The sequence below is a fragment of the Diadema setosum genome, chromosome 9 (genome assembly GCF_964275005.1).
Source record: "Diadema setosum chromosome 9, eeDiaSeto1, whole genome shotgun sequence".
Classification (NCBI taxonomy): Eukaryota; Metazoa; Echinodermata; class Echinoidea; order Diadematoida; family Diadematidae; genus Diadema; species Diadema setosum.
This window is the reverse complement of record NC_092693.1, coordinates 1,182,031-1,208,796: the sequence shown is the minus strand read 5'-3', so window position 1 is coordinate 1,208,796 and position 26,766 is coordinate 1,182,031. Positions and strand designations below refer to the sequence as shown.

Below are 26,766 nucleotides of genomic sequence, written 5' to 3'. Positions count from 1 at the left end.
GGAGTGGGCTGCGACCCAGGTCACTATTACATAATCCCTCCATCTCCAATCAGCATGGAAAATAACTGCACAGCAAAATAACCCGCTATCGTTTCACGGGATATTCTATTTCCATAAATGCAGGGAAGGCACGAACATGTGTAAATCTTGATTCGGGGGGGGGGGGGGTTGAATTCCTCCACTCTAAGTTTGGAGAGGCAAAGGCATCGCTTTTGGATAGAAGTGGGAGTTATCTATTCAATCATTAATCAGACATGGGTAGCTAACGACATATTGGGGGATTTGGGTGAGGTCCACCAACCCAATGCCAGTGATGTTGATTTAACCTTTGGAGAAGTGCGCTAATTCACACTCTGTCAGCACGGGTGCATTGCCATTCTCCGGCAGGGAGTTTTATCCGTATTAATTAAGACGGGATAGAATTACCGGGCAGCAAAGAAGGGAAAGGGTGACCTAATGCTGGCATTCACCATTTCTGTTTTCACAGGAAGATGAAATTACGACGATGTGGAGTGATCATGGTCTTGAGTGATCTTCATGTGATTGGGCAGTGGCTACTTTGGATGGGTTCAATCTGATAAAGATGTTTGTCATTAGTAGATGAAAAACCATCATCAGGATATGATGTCTCCACAGAATTGTTTTTTTATCAGTCTGTTCAAGACCTCAGATATGCCAAACTAGATATCTGAATAAATGATCCCACCTATACAGGTACATATTGGATAGAAAAAAGGAAAAAAGTTGTTTCTCCGGAGTCACTCAACGATTCGTCCCGGGTCTGCTTAACCCACGATGGGCAGAGTCCAGTGACAGGAGAGCACGCTCAGTGAGACCACTGCAATGAGACAATTGAGCAGTGAGATGTCGGTGGTAATGCCTCAGTCACTGCGTTCCCCTTGACACCCTCAGCCAGGGCACCCAGCGGGGCATTTCCAGAAGAGACGGGCTCCCTGCGGACGCACAGCCTTGGCAGCCAACTACCCTGACAAACCGAAATCTAATCCAAGCGGCTGCCCGGGAACAGGAGCACGAAACAGCCCAGACCGAGAGAGTGTGCGTATGTGTGTGTGTAGGTGTGTTAGTGTGTGTGTGTGTGTGTGTGTGTGTGAGTGTGTGTGTGTGTGTGTGTGTGTGTGTGTGTGTGTGTGTGTGTGTGTGTGTGAGAGTGCATGCACACATATTAATGCTCACTTCTTCACATAGCCTTGCTGGCACAACTTTCCTCACAGTCCCTGGGATAGCTCAATGAAGAAGAGGAGGAGAAGGAAGAAGAGGAGGAAGAGAAGGAAGAAGAGGAAAATGAAAAGGAGAAGGAGATGGAAGAAAAGGAGGAAAAGGAAGAGGAGAGAACTTTATAAGATAGAGGGGAGTCTCTCTTTTAATAAGACTATGCATCAGTTCTGGAGGGATAGTATTAAATACCATGCTCTTTGTGTTTTTATATGAATATTCTCTCTCCTGAACATTACAAATCATTAAACTTTTGATATAGTTCAAAGGCATGAGCAACATATTGGATATCAGGAAACTTAATGACCTCAACATCCAAATTCAAATACTAAAATTCCTAGAAAATGTCTGTTGACTTCTTAGTACGATGACAGAATAATAATTGAGAAACTGCTTTCTGGCATTCTTGTCCAATTACAAAATCAAAACATCAGATTTAGATCTTTATCTTATAGAAGATGAATAAAAAATTTGATTGTACTGCTTTATGAAAACGATATACATCTAAAGCCTTACATGGAAATCAAAACAAAATCATATCATAACTCATGTCACTGCACATGCATGTTACCAATATGCTGCATTTGCAGTGACAATAAGCTCCATTTGAGGTGTCAAGGTATGCAGACAGAAAAAGATGAAATGAATAGGAATTATATCATATCAGTCGTCATCTTTTGTATCAATGAATTATTGACGAGGTCTATTTACGCAGGAAGCTGAAATACAAACATTCCTCTACCCGAGTGCAAAAATTATCCTGTCAACTACCCAAATCTTTGTACAGGAAATTACTGCCCAACACACACATACACACAGAGAGTGGCTAGTGAGAATGTTCTCTTCTTCACGCCAAGGCCCCTGTACCCCTTCAGCCATCACAGCCATCTACAGCTACAACATGTTCCCCATGAAGCTTGCCCCCAGCCCGTCACACGAGTTCGACATAGCCAGGGTGCGATGCAACCAGTCCCACGGCTTGCCAGGGTTACACCGTGGGGCAGCTTATGGCAGAGTCGCTGGCTGGCAGTGCAGCGGCGAATTAGCAGGTCGGTTCTAAACACGTCTGCAGCCTGTGTGGGGACTGAGCAAACCCCTGTCAAAAAAACAAGCCTGCCCTCGCCCTGCTCCAGTGAGTCATGTTAGTCTCCGTGCAGCCAGCCAGGGCACACTTCACATCATTGTTAGAAAGTTCCACCTCTCCATACAGCAAACCTGCAACCACAAACCCCCACACCCCCCCCCCTTCACCCCCTTTTCCTGGTGAAGGAGAGACCTCTGACGAGGTTTACATTCAACCACACATCAAGCTGACGGTCTCTCCCCACAACCCATGCCCCACTTCAGAGCAATCATCACACCGACTCCACGCATTTCCCCCCAACCCGGCAGGCGGCCCGCTTCCCTGGGCTGTGCATAGTCAAACCTTCACAAGCGACCTTCTTCCTCACTGCCACTCCAGTCTTCTTCTCTACTGACGTTTTACCACTCGCATCACTCTGACAGGAGAATACATATTACTCGTATCTCATCAAACTGGATTGCAACACTTTTACTCATCGCTCACACATAATCAAGTAGCTGAGAAGGAATATATTTCTCAACATTTTTATCAGCGATAAAGATGCCAAGTAATGCAGCAACATGGTGCATGTATGACACATCTATTTCTAGCCCTGTTTAGAAGAGGCTACGAAAGAAATGTCACATGATCTGTTCCCCTGAAGATAGTTAAAATTGCTTCAATAGTTGCTCCAATCTATGAAAGTCCACTAATCAAATGAACTGCTTACTTCTTACAATGAAACAATCAATGTTCACTCCCAGATATATTCAGCACATTTTATCTTCACAGCTTTATTAGGTGAATCAGTGAAGAGATTGTGTCACATAAGTGAGATACATATGAAATATGCATATCATTATGTCAACGCTCAGACAATGCTTACAGTCCAGAGGATCAATTGAAAATATATGACAAACATCTCAAGCACAAGAGATTTTCAAAAAGCACTTGTCATCCAGAGTTTGTATTTTATGTGACAAATAGAGAGAAAATCAATCACATTCAACAAGAAAAAAAAAATGAAATGGAAGTTGCCTATTCTGGGTATGAAAATAAATTAGCAATCAACACTTTAGCACTTCCCAATTCTTGAAAATGAATTAGTACCTTGAAACATTTCTACTGTTAAAAAAAATGTAAAAAACTCCTTGAAAGATAAAAAGGCTTTTGAAATTAATTGCTTCTGTGGTCTCAAGAGATAGACTTGTGCTCAAGAAAAAGAAAAGTAAACATGATGACAGATGATTGCTGATTTCAAGCTTTTCAGTTCCTTCTCAGACAGTAATTTGTGTCCTGTCTATTAGTGACCTTCGGCAAGCTTTGAAATTTCCAAATCATTTCCCAAGTGTGAGAGCAACCTTCAAGGAATCATTCCTTCCTGTGAGATTTAACATAATCGGCAAGGAAAACAAAGTATGTCTGTACGACTTGACCAATCTCGTGGTAAATTACTTCTGATGTACTAATATTTGACTTCATTACCAGTGGAAAGCAAGATAGAGTACACACGTTTTCAGGACAATGGAAACTCTTGACGTGACAATTTAGCCTCAATTTCAAGGAGAATCTTCATACCAAAAGTAAAATTTTGCCGAGTTTGCTATGAAAACATAGTCACTACAATTACCAGGCAAACTACTCATACAATCCAAGTATGTCACAATTTTCACAGAATGGGTGGAATATTATTGCAATTTCAGCAGAATGCTACTTACAACATTTTGCAAGATATTGGCAGTGCTGTTCTGTACCAATTGTCAACAGCAGTCATAATTTGGAGCTGTGCGACCCCCTTGCAATCTTCTTTTGCAGGTACAATCTGCAACCATTCATCCCTGTTATGGAACCTGTCACCATTCTCTACCCCCCCCCCCCTATGAATATTCACAAACATGTTTCTCACCTGCCCACGGTGCATGAGGGGGTGGGATGGGTGGTTTCCGATTTCAGCCCAAAAAGGTGGCCCTCTGTAGACTGAGATCCAGTGGTTGTGTCACAGGAAAGTCCTCTCCCTGGAAGATGAAATGGGATGAGAAATATGGAGTAACAGACACTTGTAATCATCTTTCAGCACCAGAAACACAGCGGAGAATGTGCTCAGAATATTATCCATTTCCATCTCGAATACACCAAAGATGCCACAAAATATGACAAGTTATCTACTGTCAGATCTGTCCAGTTTACATCATTATTTCTCTCCAATGTGCTAATCATCAAATTCTTGACACCTTCTTTAAATGGTGAAGAGTTTTATCAAATGATGACTTTTTTTCTTCTGTGGGTCATATGACACATAAGGTGTATAAATGCCACAAGTTTACATCGAGTACATGAAGTGTCATCTCTGGGTAATCCATAATCTCGTCTTGAAGCTTTGCATGTTACTTGCCATGAGCTCATCATCATACCATTTTTAGCATTAACATGTGAAGTTGATAATAAATATGGCAAATCAGTCATAGCAAATCACGCAGTAGATACAGCACTACATGATGAAAAATATTCATGAATAGGTATAACACAAACAAATATGACAGAACAAAACAAGAAAATAAACAAAACGATAACTGGATTGATTAGGTGAAATTTACATATTTGTTGCAAAATATTCCAGATGAATTAACATTTGACTACTTAACATTTAGCATACCAGAGAGACATGCCAGATTAACTGTGCATGTCATTTAATCATTGCTCATAACATCTAGTGAGGATTGAAGAGGAAATATAGGCGAGGGGCATTTTCTGCAGTCATTCCTCATCTTAATGGATATTGATTCAAAATCTGATACTTCATACACCGGAATTTATGTGCATCCCTCAGCACAACCATTGCTGAATATGGGCAGAGCTGTATTGCGAGTATGCACAACACAATGTTAATACCAATACAACACGTCGCCAGGTCATGCACTCTGCAGTTAGTTGTTAGGCACATTTTATTTTGGTGAATAAATTAGACTATCATGTATGGAAAGCCCCCCTTATCTAAACAAAATTTCTGACAGGAAATTGAGAAAACAGGAATGTAATTTCACTTTCATTTCTCAGAAATGTTTCAGCATAATACACATCACAACTCCTGTCTATGATAGCTACATGGAATCAGTGCTATATATCACAAAGAACATGACAGCATCAGTGAGTATGCAAATGATGTTGAGCCAAAAATGAAATGATTTTCAGGCCAGCTACCATTCAATTAAGTCAGCATTTAAGCACACAGTGAGAGCGGTCTCACAGTGCGAGTGTCCCACTGAAAGAAATTCAACACCACGTCTAGGTGTTGATCCCACTCACACTGCAGGTTGCCCATCTGTTGGTCAAGTTTGTGCTTTTGTTTTAAGGTGGCAGCAGTCAGAAGCTTACCTTCCCACCCCCAATCCCCATTACCATAAAATCTCATCTGCAGATGGCATTTGGCATAATGCAGTGCTCGCCGTATTTTGGATGATACAAGCTCTCTGGTTTGAAAGGAAAAAACAAAAAACAACAGCAAAGAATGCTTCTAGATGTCCTTTTACCTTTATGGTGGGCTGTTATGCATCCTATGGTCATTAGGTTCTACAAAAATAAAATAAATTTCAAGATGTTAAATAAAGTTATAATAATCATATCTATGTTACACCTGATTCTATATCAGCCTATTTCCTTGATAGCATCATCTTCTACTATATGCTTCATTTTATTTTACATTATTAACAGAATTCTACATTTTTCCATGAAATCCGTCAGCTTCCCAAACTTTTCCTTATTCGAAAATGAAAACGAGGAAAAAAGACACAAACATGCCTATGCAATCAATCTCCAATATGTTAATGCACTCTTTCAGGTGGTAGAAGTGCATTAAGGAGATCACTCGTACTTCCTGGTTAGACAATCTGAACTAAAACAATAGTGTGTATGGGGGTGGGGGGTGGGGGAGAGGGGGTGTCACAAAGTTTGAGAGAAATGGGAACTAGATCAAGCATTAGTCACAAGCCTGACACTCTGCTTAATTTTGTCTTTATATCTTTAGTTTCACGTGATGTCCATTATATCTTGATGCCAGGTCTGCAGTAATGAAATTACAAAAGTCCTCTGTGTAAAGCAGTATTTCCCTTCTCCCTGCCCCCCCCCCCCCTCTCTCTTTTTCTCTCTCTGTCTACCTATGTCCTTAAACTTGTGCACCTGCTCTGCAATTTAATGTGAATTAAACCAAACAAGAAATGAAAGGTGCTAAGATCCAGCGCACTTTGTTTGCACCATTTCTAGAGTGTGTGTGTGGGGGGGGGGGGGGGTGACGACAGAGGGACAGGCATTCCGTAGCAGCCGCAGCTTTCTTCTTCCTCAGTCTTTTGCGTTTTTCCACCCTGCGCCCCATTTGTTGCACTCATTAGGTCAAAGTCCAGCATCGGCTCACAATGAGACATGATCAAACTCGGTGATAGCTAAGTCCACGCTGCACTACGCTCTAGTCAAATCATCCATTTCATACAGACCTGAATTTCCTGTCAATTTTTTTTTCTTTTACCTTTTTAAAATGGCACAGTGCGCCAAGATAAACAGAAGGGGAAAAAAGTTGGTCAGCGGTTTTGGAATTTATGTCACATTCAAAGAAAGCTCCTAATCAATCTCAAGTTTGCCTTTCACTTTGGCTACTGGTATCAGGAAAAGTGAATTTCTGCTTTTACCCTGCTGGAAGCTCAGCTTTAGCCTTGGTAACAGATCTCTCAATATTAAAAGAAAACAAAATTAGGCTCGAGTAAACATGTGCTGAAACAGTGACAGAATTTCGGTTGGATATACGAAGACTCAATGGGGGCAAAATAACATTGTTTAATATTGAAGAGTTTATATGTCTGGCGAGTTGCACAAATCTCAAAACTTGATTTTGATGAAGATAGGGAAATAAATGGCTATCAAGAATATGATAGAAATAAATGACATAAACAACGTGGGACAGAATTACCATATTCATGCTCATCCTTTCCACCTTTGAAAAATATCTTTGCATCATACATTACTCAGCCCTGAGATTACGAGTAAATATTTGTGGATTCAATATGTAGGCAAACACAGGGTTGTTAATGCTTTAATGTGTAAAGATAACACAATCACAGGAACTGTGTCATGAAGAATGGACATGTGTGAAGGAATTTCCCAAGAGTTTTTGAAAATGCACATTCCCCACAAAGCTATACCATCAGGTCACCCTGGCACACATGAATGATGGCACTGAACTGTATGAATTATGTAACACATTAAGGGAGCCAGGCTATCAGTGATTGGTATCAGAGATAGCTGGTAGGCGACCCTGAAGGAACTGAAACAAAGGTCACGAAGTCCACTTCTGAGGCATCTTCCCCTAAATCTGCTTGGAAGGTGATGAATTTGCCTTGCCAATGACCACAGTTTGGCCTTGTGACTGGTTAACCTCCTCCCCAGAAAGAGGAGGGCATAAACTTTGCCGACAGCGTCTCCAGTAAAATGTAGCCCGCCTTCAGACGATTAAATGGCTGATTTCTCCTCACAGTAAACTCAAATCGTCGATATGTATCGGCAGACGACAGCAATTTGCGGCCGCGCCACTTTTGTGCTTCGCACTACGGCTGGTCATCCATTGCAATACGAGAGACAAGTTTTACACTGGTCGTACGCTTGGCTGGCATTGCATTTAGCGATGCCATTCACCACGACAGTCATCTTTATTCATGGCTCTCCGCCTGTCTTTCTTCTTTAACACTGCTGATGAGAATCACACTTCATAACATAAACATTAGAAGGAAAAGGGCTGAAAGCAAATGAGGGAGGGGAAAACACAAGCAGATTGCATTGGTGCAATTATAAAACCAGATAAGCTAGTGTCATTTCATCATCACCATCTTCGCCTCTTTGATGAATTGCGATAAAATGTCCATTCTCTTCTCTAAGTACTGCCAAACAAAATGCAGATTGAAAGCAACATAGCGTCTGGTCAGTCGCTAATGGAGATGGGAAAATGCAAATTTGTCAGCTCTAATGGCGAATAAGATGAAGAACTCTAGTTCATTTGCAAGTGTATGACAGCACACAAGCAAACTTCATGAAAGATTAATGCGAACTCGCCTCCACTGAGGTGGTAGATTATACATTCCACTTTTTGGAATTAATTTTATACTTGTCAATAAACTGGGCCCTGGAAAATTGATAACATATGTAAATCGCGGAATTTGAGAAGAATCGTGGATCAAGTTCACAATGGATTTTTCTCCTTTTGCAAGCAGAGCGGCAGAAATGTATTATTGTTATTTGGGGATAGATCGGCGTGTACAGCTGTATGTATAGCTGAGCAGCACCAGTTTTCATTACTAAAATTTTTGCTGTTTGCAGATAATATCAACTTACTAATTGCAATTTCTCTAAGCAAACACATCTATCGAGTTTTGATTTCAGCAGAGAGGTAAGGTAAGAGTGAAAGACGTTTTGTCATCTTTTTAAGCAACACTTAGACATACCAAGTCATTCACAAACAATTCTAGAATTACTGAATGTTTTCATACCAAAATGAACAATTTCCACAGCAAGGTTCACAAAAGCCACCTTTAACCCGCTGAGGACAGTTTGATTTTGCTTCAACACGCATTTCCCATAGACGCTTGCCCGAGTATACTCGGGACTCGACCTTGCATGTTAAAGATCAGCATTTCCAGGTAAAATGGAAAAACAAAACATGAATGCGCTTTGAACCCATTGAGTATGATAAGATACTGATATCATTCTACATCTTGAAACTCACCTCACAAGGTACTACTTCACCTCCAATAATAGAGAGCAAAGTTGCGCTTAAAGGGATCGTACAGTTTTGGTTGAGACCGAATTTCAGGTTTCTAACGTTTTTTGGTGAAATAATGAGAAACCTCGTATGAAATATGAAAGAGCATGTAATTCTATGAGGAATTACACATTTATTTGATGAAAATTGGTTTTGAAATGGCTGAGATATCCAAAAAAGAGCGATTCTAATAAAGTGTGGGACCCACACTTAATTATGATCGTTTTGTTTTACTTTGTTTTTGGATGTGTCGGTCATTCCCAACCCGATTTTAATCAAATAAACTTTGAATTCCTCTTGAAATGGTATGCTCTGTACTATATCATAAGAGTTTACTTGGTATCTCACAAAAAGTTAAAAGCCCAATTCTCATCTCCATCAATACTGTACCATCCCTTTAACACATCTACCTTGCTGTATCCCAGTGCTTTGACAGATATTTATGTCAAAAACCAAAGCACTGATTAAGGAAAAAAAGTGGAGACAAGATAGAATCAGGAGACAAAGCAGAAGAAAATGGAAATAAAGTGAAAAAAATATGAAGATTATAGAAGAAAGAAGAAGAAATGTCACTGATGAACAAGGAAAAGAGGAAGAAAACTGATTAATTGATGAAACCAAAACTTGTTGATATAGACTCTAGAGTGATGCAATCTGATAAATACAACAATCAGGTATGACTATATAAATAGACTGCTTCTCTTGTTCCTTGTTTCTTTAATTCACATACATACCATAATAAATGTAATTCCTTAGGCAGGTTTATTCTACCAGACTACAAATTTTATTTACATCTCGTGAACACATGAATTGTGCATCTACATATTTGAGAAAATGGGAGAATTGAGTCCCAAACTAATACAATGGCAGCTTTCTTGACAAGACAAAAATACTCAACAGCTTTACTCTAGAAACCTGTATCACTGTATCCAATTTGGATTAGTAATTTGAAATGTGTGGGACGAGAAAGTATTTATCACCATCTTCTATAAAAATGAACACAAGGTCACATGCTCAATTCCACTGACACAAGGACACCTTATCATCAACTGAGGAGCTTCTTTTCATTATTTTGCTCTGGACAGTATCCAAGCTAGAATCTAGTCTTTGGAAAATGATTGTCAACCTTCACACTGGACTGAGCAAAAATCATTTTGACCCGGGATTTGACTAGTCTCTGACAGGGATTTGTGACCCAGAACTCCAGAATACAAAGTCTTGGCTTGGCTAACTGATACGACTTCTCACAAACAACCTAAACTTTTTTTTTCTAACAATTCATTTCAAATGAAAACTAGAAAAATATTACCCTTTGTGCTCAAAAACCATGTTGTTTTATTGAATGTTAGGCTTGTCCTTCTTTGTTTATTTCCAATTCTCTTGTTCTTCAAGGGGTTTATAATAAGTCTTGTAGCGGCAGAAACAACAATGCAATATACAGCACCTGAAGATTGCTCATTCACGATAATTTCAAAGCATGAAAAATTGTGGCCTGGATGGAAAAGCTTGGCAAAGAGAAAAAGCCTAATATCCAAACGTTGCCTGCACTCTCTCTCTTCCCAGCATCCATAATCAGCCACAATCTCCCAAACCAATGAAAAAGTTATTCCTCAAATTAAGAAGCAATTCCTGGGAAATTTTCATCCTTCTGGTCTGCGACTCTGCCAAGATTAGTTTTTGATGAGCACTGCTTTCTGAAGACGATGCCAAATCACAAGACGGCTTTTTATTCTTCTTGAACTTTTCTTGACCTGTTTCTGAACACGGCCCATGGACTGCGCATCATTCTTCAAAGAATATGTGACCTTATAATTTGGTGGAGCACATGGCAGAGCTCAAAAGAAGTGTTTCACTCAAGAACACTGTTGCATTCTCTGAGCAAGTCATGATTTCTTTGGAAGCAATTGAAAGTTGTGGATGAAGAAAGACAGAGTACAGTTGTCATGTCCACTACAGTATCCTTTTCTTTTTCATCTCTCTGCCGATATCTGCAATTTCTAGTATTCCATCTTTCTCTTTGTATTTTTTTTTTCATAAATGTACCCTGCAAACTCTCTGCACTTGATGAGCATGTCACCACTTGGTAGGTCACCTCAAAATTTCAAACAAAAATGAGGGAGAAAGTAATCTTTCTCTAAAATTTACTTAAAGCATGTTTTTGAGATTAACTGAAAATAGAATATTCTCATTAACATTTCACAAGAAGAATATGCCTGTAAAATGCTTTGTATTTGTTTTTTTCATGAGATGAGAAATGACGGTTTTCTTTTTCCACAACATCCCAATTCCTGCTGAATACCATGATTCTTGACAAAACAAATCATATCTTTTACTTTCTTCTATCTGTACACTTTAGTCTTCATCTCAACACCTCCTCCCCCCACCCCCCTTAAAAGAAAGAAAAAAGAGGAAGAAAAATATAGGTCATTGGTACAGGTTGAGAGCATTGATAGAATTAATGCTACCTAACATTCTCACAAGCATTCATTGGATGCAGCTGCCTGGATATGTTGGTCTTCGGGTAGGCACATGCTATTGTACCAGTTGGAAATGGGCCCTGTCTGCCAAACGGGCAATGAAATGCTACGTAAGACACGGGTATTCGGTATTCGGTAATCTAAGGACAATCCAAGGCCCGTACCCTGATGAGTACCAATGCTACACTATCTGCCACCCTCATTCCACTGGTATGTGGGAGATGGGCGCAACCATGCACGTCCAATAAACTTTATTTGATGTTGGCGGAATCTGCGGTATTTAGACCCGGTGGTAATTATCTTTCAACATGAGCTTCGGCTGAAAGGAAGGGACACAGCCGACTCTCTTCCCATCGAAAACTTTCCTCCCCTCCTAGACTGTCGATTAAGCAGTCCGTCAGACAACTTGTGTACAAACACACACATTCCTCCCCGCTGTCCGATGTAATAGTCCCATGTTATGGCTTGAGTTGTCCCAACGAGGACAAGAAATCAGATCACATAGCTCTGATGTCATGAAACGTAATGAGCGAATATGCAAGTATGGCGTAACATGTCAGTTCTGTGGTTCTTTCTTCATTGAAACGATTGCATGTAAGAATAATTCCCAACCCATTCTCTTCATTTTTACTAAAATGTCCTTCTGTACAAATGTGTATGATGATGCCTCAATGTTCCTAAACACTATACGCAATGAAGGTATGCATTTATTCACTGCCAATGTGATGTTTTTGCATCCAGAAAATAAAGTGATTATAAATACAGTGTAAGATTGCATTAATCTGATTATGTTCGACCCTCTCTTTTTTACCATCATTATGGATGCCATAGGTATGACCTTCACATTTCATGACCTACAGCAACTCAAATGCTATCTTTGCTGCCTCCTTTTCAATCCATGATATAAACTGTATTGCATTTTTCTATCTGACTTTGCTCTTAGTACAGTGACTGCATCACAATACTGGAACTTTCCTTTCCCACGTACCACATCAAGTGATGTACAAAATATGCTGCTATTTAAATGGTAGATGTACTTTAATCTCTTAGAATAGACAAACGAACTGCTGAGTTGGACTTGCCTGTGCTAGGTTTTCAAGTGTGAAGCGGGGCAGATGGCATACCTGCATAACAGCTTATGGACTTCACTTACATACCTTTTGTCTTAGCTGGACGCGGATGGCTTTATTGCCTGCGTAGACAGAGCCAATGACATCAATCATAATGCTTAATTGGCAGAAAACACATGAAATGGCATACAAAAGGGATTACAAGGGAGACGCTTTTCGTAATCAACGGCATTGGTCTTGGATGGATTCAAAGAGACTTTGCCCCAGATGAAGCCACATAAAATCATAATTACTGAGAAGGGAACCTTGCAGTCCAACTATTTCAAGAAGATGAGAATATGTCAAGCAGTATTGGTGATGTTAATTAATGCTTTCAAAGCAAGTATGAATGCCACGTCACAATGTCCCACAATTCTATGTGAGATTTGGAATCTGAGTTACGGTAGGTTATCGGCCATGATTCATGAAGCCACACTGACTATGTACTAAGCAAATCAACTACTGTACCAAGACAGATACTGGCTGTGGAGTTCATGTAATTTTGATCTCTGCAAAATACATGAAATGCAAATTGACTCACTTTGCCTAGCAGGATCTCACTTCTACGAGGAGTGCCTTGTTTGGTCAGACAAGATTCAAACCGTAGGTCCAAGTTGGACATTCAAATGCACTGTAATAAGGTCATCCAATTGTCAAACTTACAAAAAGGCATTAATACAATCGAACAGTCCATTTTTTATTAATCAGTTCTCAAGAGATTCTACAAATTCTAATGTAAACTACTTAATCCACAGAAGTCTTCCTAAAAGGGCTCTATGACTCAGTCATACCACTTCTATGAAACTCCACCACCCCCATAAGTTCCCTGAAAGAGTAAAGAACACCATATATCCGTTTGTTTAGTGTTGGTCTGTCTTTGTGTATGTGTGAGGTGGAGAGGAAGAAGGTGAAGTGCTATGGAAATAAAAGGGTAAGGAAAATATTCAAACCGGAGGGTGGGGGGGGGGGGGTGAAAGTGCAGCGAAAAACAAGTGACGCGAGGAAGGTTTCTGACTTCCAGCTTTGGAGCCACTAATGGGAGACGGCGATTACTTGGCATCACGGTAATTATCATCCTTTCCTGGACCAGATCACAAAAGGTGTGAGTCAGCCTGGAGTTATTGCCCAGAAATGACAGGAAAAAGAAAGGCAGGGAAAAAAAAAAATGTTCAATACAAAAATCTTTCAAGTGCATAACGACAGTATGAGAGTTGCATGTCCGTTGGGATGAACCGGGAGACTGGCATTCACATAGTAACCTTCATTTACAAACTATTGACCACACACACTAAGACATTGCTTTTAACACTATAATAAAGAATCCTCATGGAAATATATATGAAAGTTTAATTCATTCCTGTAACAATATTATCACAAATGTCACTATTGCATTGGGACAAACAAGCAAATTTGGATATCTCAATAAAAGTATAAGTAAATGAAACACACATGTAATAGCTCGTTCTTATTAAACTCGGAGAAAAATACGGTGGCATTAGATAACTGCATGCTATCTTGTAGATAATCAGGGGGTACTGTTTACATAAGATGATACGGTGCTACGAACCCACCTGCCCGGTTGCCAGGGGCAACTTAAAATCACCATCAGGGAAGTGAAATGAACAGGTACTTTCCCGATCAAAGCATGAGGTACTTGCCAAAATAAGCAAGTCGGAAATATATTTCTTGTAATGTCCTGAGTGGCTATAACTTTTGATGAGATAAACCCCACAGGTTCGTTCTTCCCCATCGGGCACATTGCCACTTTGGCCTACCTACTTCATCTCTGTCCGATCCTGCCCTGCAAAACTCCACAACTTATCTACAATATTATTGTCACCACTGCCACATCTCCTCCACACTGACCAAGCTGCCCCCTTCCTGCAATATTATATCTGCCCTCTATCATATTGCTCTTTAATTTCAATACATTTCTCTCCAATTTTCATCACCCGTTCTCTCCCCACATCATATCAATTCCCCTTTACCATATCACCACTTGTCTTCAACATTATCCCTCATTCTCCTCTTAATAATGATAATATTATTAATGATGATGATGATGATGATGATGATGATGATGATGATGATAAAAATAATAATAGAAGAAATGATAATGGCAATGATAATAACAGTGTAAGTAACCCTCAATATACTGAAGCGAAGTCACATCCTGGAAAAGGATCTCACATGCAGATTTATCATAACAGCTATATCACTATAAATGTCTATCGGTCTACCATCAAAAAGAACATATGAAACATAGTGAGATATATTGAAATATATACATATATATTATATGCATGTGTGTGCATTATGTGTGTGTGGGCAAATGAATAACATACTAACAAAAAAAATATATATATACTGACTTTGAGCCCTCAACACTTAGAAATACATTGAGCATTGATTGGAGAAGTAAATTACATGCATTTGCGTCAAACGAAGTCGTAAAAATTGCCTGTCTTCTCATTTACATAGTAAACCAAACATTTCATTTCATCATTTTGAACTAGTTGGGGAAGTCTTTAAGTTTCATTTATCACTATTCTCAACTTAAATTATACTTAAAATTATATCATGCAGGCATTATTCAACAGTTTTCTCGAAAGGACTAACCACGATGATTGTACAGAGGAAGATTTCATAATCACGCTGTAAACCATATGCAGCCAGCTACTGCCTCCTGCACACCAGAAACTGGGTGATGGTTGATGGGACGCTGTCGGCAGAGAAATCCTGAGCGCCTGCTACACTCATCATGCAGCTGCCAGATCAGTCTTTCCAAAATGAGCAGGATGTTTCAAGCTAGAATGCCTTCGTTATTATTCTAGTGACACCAGGTCGAGCTAAATCAGTGGACATGATACATTACTACCTATGGTTTCTCAACACAATTGTAGCAGTTTGGTTCTGATTATCATATCTCTGCACTAGAGTTTTGTTTAAATCAAATAATATGCAGAACAACTAATAAACTCATTTCTACATGGGTGTGCTTCCTTGCGCATCTATGACAATAGGAATAACTGAGATTAACAATGAAAATATTATATGTGTAACTTATGTAACAGCAAGTTTGTAAACTGTGCAATTAAATCACATTTATTTACATTTTCATGTGATAAACTTGACTGATTAAGTCACTTATTCTTTTTTTTCAAGTAGTTAGTGATGACAATACATTTCATGCTCTCAAAACGACTCTAATGAGGAATAACTGATGGATTTTGATAATTTCCACCTTAAAAATACCTCTGAGACGGACATGATATGACAACAATTTGCTCACTTTGTGATTATGGTTAAAGTTGGTGAAGAGCAAATTCTGAAGATTTTGAATTCTTAGCAAAAATCAAAGGAGGAAATTATGGTAGCAATGCATTAGAGAATAACCTAACCAAGATCTCCCCTCCTCTTTGTACTCTATCACACAGGTACATATGAATGAAAAAGACATTTCTACAAGAATAAATCAATAGTACCATGGACATTTACATACTTGTGTGGTTTATCTAATAAAATGAAAATGATTGTATCAACTTCTGCAGTATGCTTTCTTCAAAAATTTATCCATAACCAAAAATCTCAAGGATATATCATTGAATACATCTGAGAACTTAAATCTATGATAAAACTCTGCAAAACCAGAGGAATTAATTTTCCTTTCACTTGGCCTACTTTTCATCATATTTTTATTCTTACTAATACCTCTCCACATTTATGGACTTTCACAGGAAAAAACAAATCATAAGACAAGATTTTTTTGACAGTTTTTCACACTCATTTTGTACAGTTACGTGTACTGTGTTGTAGTTCCGTGTTGTAATCTAGTCTGTGGCATCATTCTGGGTTTCAAATGTCATTATCTTGGAAGGTTGTGCCGATGTCAATCTTACCAATGATACAAGTAAAAGTTCAAATAAATGTGGGTCTGCTTGATAACAGTGAAGTTGCAAAATGTAAATACATGGTGTTAAATTAATGGGACTGAAGGTCATGAATGGGGGAACACTAGGAGAATATTTCTAGGAATACAGGAACCTGTCTCAGTCGTAAGTTTCTAAACACAATTCCAGCTTTCCATATATCTCAGTGAAAGGAATTGAGCCATGAATGTGTTACTGGGCGACCATCCTCCTATTTTCAAAATATACTGATAAAGGAATCTAGTGTTTAGATAAACAATCAGAATACAGTGACAACATACCATCCTATAGTGACTGAACTAACTAACCCTCACTGCATCAAAAGAAAAAAAAAAAGTATTTTCTGATTAGAGAGCCAAACCCACGCAGATGAAAGCGTTACACAGTTAAATCTCACCAGCATTTTGATCTACAGATGTAAACTGACACTCATAAACTATGACACTCTAAAACTAGTTCATCATGCAAAGAAAAAAATAAAACAAATTGGCTGAAGTCCATGATGAATTGCTTTCATCTTTTAAGATCATTCCTAAGACAAAATATTTTGTACACTTGTAAATTCCTTCTTATTTTATCATAAAGTACATGACATTGTCTTCAATGTCTGCTTTAATTCCTCAAGTATGTTTTTGTTTCTTAGAATTTGCTATCACTGGTTGGACATATGAGACGGCAATGATGCCATCTCAAAAAACTGCTACACGGTACGATACTGATGCAAAGAGAATACATTATGAAGTTATGGAAAGAATTAGGGAATTATTGTATTATTCTGAACATCTGTCTCTAAATTGCTAACAAGGAATTTTATCTGAGGGGATAGTCTGCTTTAAAGACAGAAGCAGGGAAAAAAGTGGACTCTTAAGTCAGAAACAGCTCCTTGTTGTCAGTTAAGTCGGGAGGGATGTGAGCAGCTACTGTGTGAGATTTGAGAAATGGTAATACGCAGGAAGACAGTGGCTTTGAGATAGACAGCGATAAGGCACGGCTGATCGCTGGGTTCTGCTTCTGACTGAGAAGAAGTACAGTGGACAAATACAAAAACATCTTCCTTCAATTCCAACAGAAAAAACAAAATCAATATGGAGAAGTGAAAAAAAAAATTCAAGCCGAATGTTCACGGAAAGAACTTGAGGGATAAAGGCAAAGGAGATCAGTAAAATCACTGATCCATTTCCCCAAGAAAAGTAAAGAGATGGGGTGAGGGATGCGTGTGGAGAGATAGCGTGTGACTTTTTCAAGCTTGCTTTGGCTTTTTAGATTTGTGGGGGTTTTTCTTCTTGCAAGACTGATCATAGAAAGGCGTAGAGAGAGCGGGAGAGCGAACGACGTGTGCAGTCGCTGTGCACTTGTCTCTGAGGTCTGTTGACAAACACAACGACCGGGATGACAAAGTTGGCGTGTAACCTAACAGGCCTGAATGATGCCATGCTTGTGTGCACACAGAAACATGCTGGCTAACCGAGCCAGTCAAGGGAGAGGGAGAGGAGAGGGTTCCCAGCAGCAAAGGGGAGACCAGAAGGTAAAAAAGAACGAGAGAAGAGCAGGGAGGGAGGGATGGTTAGCAGGAGGAGGAGGAGGAGGAGGAGGAGGAGGAGAGGAAAGACTGGATCCATTGAAATCTGTGGTTGCCCCATTCACAGGGGTTCTCACATTTCTCTACAATAGTTGCTGGCATGACGGGTTCACTGTGAACTGTCTCCGATACATGAACTTACCTTAGGAGGTATCTACCCAACTAGACGGATGGTTATCAAAAGTTCTTGATGTGCGTACTCCAATACCAAGAAAGCTGTGAACTTTTTTTCCCCCTCTTTTTCACTCTTCCTCCACTGGTTACATCTTCCTAGTGATAGTCTCACTGAATACAAATGGCCACCGTTGATGCGGTTAATGACAAGTTATTCCGACAATTAGTAAGACAAAACAAGACCATGACCACAGTAAGAGAATGTCTTAACGGTGGATCTCTTTTACAGCACAACAGCAGCACAGAGCCCGTGATTTCTGCCCCGTTTCATACAGCACATGTACAGGCAGGTACACAATCACATCCTCGCCACCTTGTAAGGCCACAGCGCAGTCACACCACACCGCATGCGATGAACTTGAGCGGCTAAAAAGTTAGTGGGGGAAAAACAGATGAGGCGAGCTGAGAATTGACAAAGGAGAGCACAAGAGAGACAGGGAGAGAGAGAGGGAGAGAGGGGGAGAAAAAACACTGAGACTTGGATAGATAAAGGACCAATCCACACAGAAATTGAGTTCCCCAATTGGCCAAGTCATAATTGCGCTGGCATGTATGCATGCATGTATATACACACAGACACTCTCTCGTCAGAGCCGCAGCTCGCACCCCCTGCAGACTGTTGTGTGCCATTGGTCGCCCAATCAGCGGCACAAAAACTGGCGAGCTTATAATTATAGGGACCCGATGGTATGTGGAGAGAGTTTGGAGTTGGGACAGAGGGGGCTGTTCGGATAGGACAAGACTAGAGACACAAGAAGGGGGTCAAGGGCGGCTAATTTATGCAGACAGTCTCTCTTATTTGCACTCATTCTGGCTGTGATTGGACCGCTGGATGTGACTTACTTCTCTCCCTCCATTTTTTTTTTCTTTTTTTTTTAGCCTCGGTATTCGCTTTGAGGTGGGATGGTTCTGATAGTTCCTCCTTTATTTCCCAGCCAATTAACCTCAGTTTCAGAGAGGTTAGCTACAGTGTGAGCTCCCTTCGTTTATCTCTCTCGCTTGCCTCATTTCTTCACTTGCTTTTCTAAAATCTCTTCCATCAATTATTTCTCAATGAGAGTGGTGATCCATCCCAGATTTTCTCAACAGACTTAGGACTCCGATCGCTGCGAGCTGAAGAACAATAGTTCAACCTTTTCAGCTACTTTTTGGAAATCTCTGCTTCATTATCCAAATCTGGGTTACGAAAATTATGTTGAATGATTTGGTGAATGCCATTTTAGTTTCTTTGGCGTAACTTATACGACATAATTGTTGAGATCATTTCTGTTGCCACACACAGTAGCAAATTATGTCTACCAAAGACAAGTCAAGCACATGATTAATGGTACAATATGCTCCCTTTGATAACTACAGACTCGATGCACTGCAACATCTTTTTTTAATTTCCCTCTTAGGTTACAATACACCATCTTATTGCAGCATCTCTCTCTCAAAGCTTTTAAGTCTTTTGTAATGTGTGATTTTACCTTTTCTTTTCTAACTTATTCTATAGCACCTTTTGATTTGAACAATATCATGTTGGGTTTTTTTATTTTAACCATCACTATCTTTAATATACCTCAATATGCAACAGCTCTGGCACTTTTGTTTCAAATACAACATAAGATATTCACATTGAGCAATATAGTGCCTATGCTAGTACAGAATAAAATCTTACTTCTTTTCCAGCATTATTTGTAGAAATCTACACATTCTGAATAGTTAATTTCACTCATTCAAATACTCTACTCTTTTTTTTTTCTAATTTAGCTATTTCTTGCCAATTCACTGCTATGCATACATATTCATTTGTTTCACTAAGTTGTGAAATCACGCCTACTATTTTCTTACCCAGTAACATCATCTTAAGCGCACGCTGATTTAGAATTTCATATGAAATCTTTAAAAAAAGAAGAAGAAATGATTACGGGTGAACTCGGCAATCTATCAACATGCTCGGGTGATGCAGCGAGCGAGGGGGCTCTCCACTTTGCACCCTTCGCTGACACCCCTTCATGAGGGCTCTCATTAGCATTTTCAGTAATCTCCTGCAAAATACGGTAGCAGCTACGTGACTCCACGTTTTAATTCTAGTGTCTAGCATTTCCAGGCTCCCGAAGGGGGGAGGGGATTGTGAAAAGCCGGCAGAGGCCATGACAGCTTCGCTTAAAGGTAGCAGCCATCCTTCCCTGCCTGTCCTTCCCTTGCAATTTTAACTGGCAGATTGCTAGTAAGCATGCAGGTTCTGTGTTTCACCTTTATAATGTTTTCAAATTTGCGATGGGTGACCAGCAAAATCATCTTTAAATGCTTCAAGTTGCCTCTACCATGATTTTTGCTCTAGGAGTATTTGTGTTGACTGTTAAGTGAACTATCTAGCACTGTTTCTAGTTTAAAATGGCCAAGCCGTACAGTCCTAAATGCTACCAGTATCTCTGATACTGTCTAGAAGAAAAGCTATGAAAGATGCTGATAAAATCAACGGTAAATGCTGCAAAGAGTTCACAATCTGTGAGTGATAGGATTTTCCATGTTCAATATTTCACGTAGAAGATTTGAAACAAAATGTTCATTTTTTATTAGCATCTTGACATCTGGTTCATACTAGCTCTTTTGATGGTGCCAGCATAATTCTAAATACTTTGTACACTGAAGCATTTTTTTTGTGTGTCATTCAATTTCACAATCATTCCATACCACAGTCAGCAGAGTTCAAACATTTTTTTTCCTTCTTTTTTAGATCAAGCCACCATGTAATTAAATAATGATGTTAAAGGACAAGTTCATCTTGATACATGTGTGGATTGAGGGAATGCAGCAATATTGGTGGAACACATCAGTGAAAGTTTCAGGAAAATCAGACAATCTGTTCACAATTTATTATTTTATTTTTTTTAAGTTTCAGTGCTACCATCACTGGATAAGGAGACTACTACAGTTTGTCATGACACATGTGCAGAATGATACAAAGAAAATTTCACAAAATTTCCATTTCTTTTCAAAAGTACACATATGTATGTTAAGGGTGATATTAATTCTCTTACCTTCTGAACGAGGCAAGTCAAGTGCTCTTTTATTATGTGAGGAAAGTGATGTTCCTTGAGTAAATGTAACATTACTGTGAATTGAATCGCTACTTCATTCCATGCTGAGTTGAAATTTCTGAGTGTGATTTTGATAAAATGCCTTTCATTTCATACTACAAACGGCTTTAACTAAATTGACATGGAACATGGTCTTGTCAGCATAAAATATCTTGAAGAAGATAGGGTATGACAAGTCATAAAGTTTTCATACTTTTGAATATTTTACCATCACTCTCTAGTATTTCGATCCAATATCAACAGCTAGAATACAAATATATGTGGCTTTAATCATGATGTGCATATGAACTTCCAACTGTGGTGACCTACGCTTCACTACACTGACAGGCTGATTAGTCTTTCCCCTTCTTTTACATAAATGAAAAGGCTTTGCTCCTATGATAATCATTTTCTGACAAATGCTGCCCCCCCCCCCCTTTACCCACTTGTAGCACAAGCCAGTTCAGATGAATGACATGCTAGATCCGTTTCACATTCAATTAGCAAATTGACACATTGCTTTGATTAAAAGCAAACAGAAAAGAGAAGCACTGGCATTGCTGGTTGGAGCACGCACTGCCTTAGGGGGAGAGTTGTTTTTCTTGATTTTAGTCGCATATTTGTTTAAATCTCACGCCGCTCAGGAATGTCCAGCTCAATTCAAATGATTCTGTGTAATTCATCTGACAAGATACATCTTTGTGCAGAAGTGTCTTTGAGGGATTAACACTCACAGTGTGCATACCTAATCCCTGTTCAATTAACACTCTGCCTAAATTGGCACTACCTCATTTACATACAACTGTCATACTAGCCAAGCAGAGCCTCAAGGCAGATGGCTAATTACACGCCAGCTTCCATTACACAACTCTTGTCAGTCTCTCTTCTTCCTACTCTGACCTCATGGGGTCATCCTCTGCGAAAGTATTCTCAAAATTCCAAGAAACCTTTGACCCCCCAGGAAGTAGAGTGGAAACTAGGGGTTGTGATCTAATCAGAAAACAAAACCATTCCGATCTGAGCTGCACACAAGCTACCTTCACATCACATATCATGTATCATTACTGGGTAATTATACGGAAACTGTTGAACAATCATGAGGAAGTGTATCACTGGGATGAGACTTTGCTATAGAAAGCTGTATCGGCATGTCTTGGATGTCTTGATGAAGAAAAGTGCCTTGGTCATCGGGTAAGCGGACCTCAGGGGTCAATCAGTCCAGCTTAATCACTCGGACTTGATCCAATTATTAACACTATGAGTCAGCTCAACCCTGGTAACCTTGACTTTCTTGTGCTTCCATCCGACCAACTGTTTGACTAGTCTCAATTATCCACATAAAACAGTAACTTTCTAACGATCTATAAATGGGCATAACAAACAAACACTTAGCATACAGTCGATTTTAAAGTTTTGAACATCATATCATTATGACTGGATTACGAATAAGGCCAATCATGTAGCATGCAGGAGTAAAGTACAAAATATGACAAGGTTTCCATGTTAGTTTTGGTGAAAAAAATAACAAAACAAAACAAAAAGCTGGCTAGAAGACAATAATTAATTATTCCAATCTGGGAATCATATTTTCAGTTGTGTTTCTCATTATGCATACAGCAGGAAACACAAATTGTGTCCCCGCAAAGATTTCGGTGAAAAATCAATGTTTTTGCCTCACGATGGTGCAGTATTTGGCAGATTGACTTACAGTGACGTGCAGAGCAAGCAAAGGGGGACCTTACAGGGGAAATGAAATTGTTAACACAAATCGCAAATCAAACAACAAGACTGCACAGGGCAAGACAGAAAAGTCAAAGGCTGAAAAATGTCTTGGAATCTGGGCCAATTATGACCAGACTTTGCCCTCAGTGGTGTGAGCTTGTACTTCTTCTTCTCAGGGAGAAGTTACCCCATCTTCTCATCCACAATCTCCTCTCTTCTATTTTGTCTCCATCCATCCCCCCCCCCCCCAACCCACTACCACCACCATCATCCTTACCACCGATGATCAATGCACTAGGATGTATTTGGGTAATGACATGCAACTCTTTGCCCAGCACCAAACAGTCAAAACTGTCTCTCGCCCGTGCTGTTTTCACTGAGAAAACTCTTGACGATTTTCCTTATTTGGAGCTGTCACCGACCAATCACAGCTTGACTTCTTTTCTAGATCATCCTCTACAGGGTGTCTAAAACAAAAGAAATGTTTGTGATGGTTACAAACTGTGTGAAGTTATACTGTAATGATGAAGTAAAAACAACCTATCATATTCGAGTTTTAGAGTGAATGAATGCCAAAACAGATACTAAGGACTGATACTTTATACCATTGGCCACTGCTATCATAATTGATTTGGAAGGAGGTTCATTCGAAGTTCTAATTTGACACGTTGCTCTTCATGTTCAAGAAGTTGAACTGAACTTGAGATAAACTTCTTAAACCTAGAATATTCTTCTATGACTCAGTATGATGTATTCCATAAATGCTAATAACCAGACAGTAACATATGAAGTAATTCTAAAGATATCTTTTTCCATGTCTCCGATTCTTTCAGCATTCTACATTTTCTGATGTGATAATGACAATGATGGAGAACTGCCAAATGATAGTTGTCATGATTAAATCTTTAGAATTATGTGTAATCACTTCTCTATCTCTTATAAAAAGGCACGCAATAACGGAAATGCATGCACAAAACACAAGTTCATTCCTGCAATGGTTGCAATGATCTTGTTGATGACAATCAACATCAGGATTATTTTTTTTTTCCAAATGCAAAATGCATGATAGAGTTTGAACTAATTTCAGCAGCAAAGAAAAAGTCTTTCAACTCCCCCACACCCCCCCCCCCCATAGTTTTATTCTGAAGATAATGTACAAACATAACCATCTCAAGTAAAAAAAAATATATATATATAACCACAGGCTGGTAATATCCCAATTTGCAGGAAGAATACCACAAACATACACAAGAAATTCAAGGACAACATGACATATCCATATATGCCACCATTTTGGTTGTTGATGCACCATTATAATGAGTATTGTTTTCATACAGAAGAGTAACACATTAGAACAAGCTGTTTTCATGTAAGACAACCAAAACCTATACTTTTCTTCATCAATTACAGTAGCCACAAGACATCATCAAGCTATAATTATTGCAAATTTGTGACTCTCAGAAAACATCTCATTAATCTCAAGATTTGATACAAAAAACTGGAAATAATTGCATCTAATTAGGTGCTGAAATTTTTGGCAAGACCCCCAAGAAACCAGCAGGGACGGAAATGCTAGCTGCTGCCGAGTTTTTAGCCGAAGCATCCTGGAGACAGACAGAATACCTCTCTATTCGGTATCCTTTGACCCCTTGTAGCTCCAGTCCGCCTCTATTGGGGTCAGCGGGTCACTTTTTCGCCGCAGAAATTGAATAAGAATTGATTCCAGCGCCCGAGCCTTCCCCGAGTAAGTCTTCTGGCCTGGCGTGGTGGTGGAAGGCTGCGAAGTGAATCAATTCCTGGCCTAGACGTGGTAATCAAACTTCGGTGGGGCTGAATCATCCATACAGGGCCTGGGAGGATGGGGTGGTGGTTGGCAGTAGCAAAACTCAACTGAACCATGATTGCTGTCAAATGGAGCTCCACTGTCACACTTTCACTTCTCATGAAAAACACCTTTTATGCCTTAAAAAGGTTTGGGTTTGTTTGGGGGATTTTTGGTCATATAAAGAGGACAAGGTAGCATTTTGATTTCTTTTTTGGCTTGTTGAACAAATCAATATATACTTGCCCTCTGAACATACAATAACCTCAATCCAGTTCAGAGAATGTACAATATCCAAAAACTGCTGCTTGCGTGCGTGCATTACATTCCTTTAACAATATCACAATTTAAAGACACTAAGCATTTCAATAATTATACCTCTGCTTTCTTCACAAGTTTCCAGTGACATAACACTGACATCACTTTGCATATAACAGACACACTTCTCTGATTTCATGCCGCCATGTACAAAAGACATTGATTCAGTGAATATTATGTCATGCAAAGTCTCGTTTCAAAGTAAGTCATGCAACTTCCTCTATTTTCCATAATTCTATTCATTGGTGACTCTTCCCAAATCAATCACCACACATTATATCTGTTTCTGACAGAGTGTAATTTCTCCAGAAACCCTCAGGATGTTTGTTTCGGAATACATATCACATGATCCAATTCTCGTCATACACATACACAAAGAAGGTCTGAAGATTGCAGCAGGTCATGTAAATGCAAGGGAGAGAAAGAATTCTGTCTCCACTCAATGAAAGTAGTCTATAAATAGGCCTACTACAAATATCATAATATCAAGTCACATACAGTTTGGTGTTACTAAGACCTGATGGCTTTTAACTCAACAGGCTTGTTCTGAATTCAAACTCACTTTTCAGGTCACTTTTCAAATAAGGCAAATTTTTTTTCACTGAATAATCACAATCAAAACATCAATGTGTTTCTGACAGTGGTTCATTGCAATTAGGCCTATTTGGGAAAAATTGCACAAATAGTAACATTTGGATTGCGATCTGAATCGCAATCCGAATCAAGATTTTGCGACTTGCCAAGCGTTCATACAAGAAATTAGCGAGATCTGGATCGTCATCCAGGCATCCATATTGGGATCATGATCCAAATCCCACTCCCAAACTGCCGTGTGAACCCCTTTATTTCTCTCATAAATACTGCAAATTCCTCTGGTTCATGTCCCCATTCTATCATCTTCCATAGCAACTCAACTATATAACATACACATGGCATGTTTAAAGAATCGGTCCAGACAGGGTTAAGACCCAGAAACATCACAGTACGATCTCAGAATCAGTCTATTTTCTAGATTTTTTTTCTCTCTGCTGGTTAGCTAGTTTGTGTGGTTGCTTGCACTTTACTAAAATGCCACCCCTTTTCTGCTATTAACCATACGGTCTATATGTCTATACTTGACAATGTCATAAATATGCTGAGTACTGTTCTGACTTGCATAGTATAGACCATACTTGCCCATTTTGTGGACCCCATGCTATTAAAGCAAGATGGTCATCCTTCTGGTGGCAGTGTACTAAAAAGCTCTTATACCTCTTAACGAGTCATCATCCTTATTTGTGACCACTGGGTTAACTCTATCACTAACATCAGCAATGTGTCTGTACAAAATGTCAATGATATATTAGGATGGTGGTTAGAGGAGGGGCTAAAACAAAGCAGCTGTTGCTCAGAAGGAGAATGTTTAAATCTCAGACCACTGGAGGTCCTGACTATTTTGCTGTCACATTATCTTCATGCAGTCATTAATAGCACAGAATA

The 26,766-nt window shown here is 39.4% G+C and overlaps 1 protein-coding gene across 4 annotated transcripts in view; it reads right to left on the bottom strand.

The window, feature by feature from the left end:
* LOC140233059 (zinc finger homeobox protein 3-like) overlaps positions 1-26,766 on the bottom strand; it is a 162,479-nt gene that overhangs the window by 76,834 nt on the left and 58,879 nt on the right. For 2 of the 4 annotated variants that reach the window (XM_072313173.1, XM_072313175.1), the window contains exons 1-2: positions 18,329-18,416; positions 4,203-4,311 (exon numbers count right to left, since the gene is read on the bottom strand). The gene's annotated coding sequence lies outside the window, so the exon portion shown is untranslated. Of the gene's footprint in view, positions 1-4,202; positions 4,312-18,328; positions 18,417-26,766 lie in introns of those variants that run through there. The other 2 variants (XM_072313172.1, XM_072313177.1) reach the window with 1 other exon arrangement.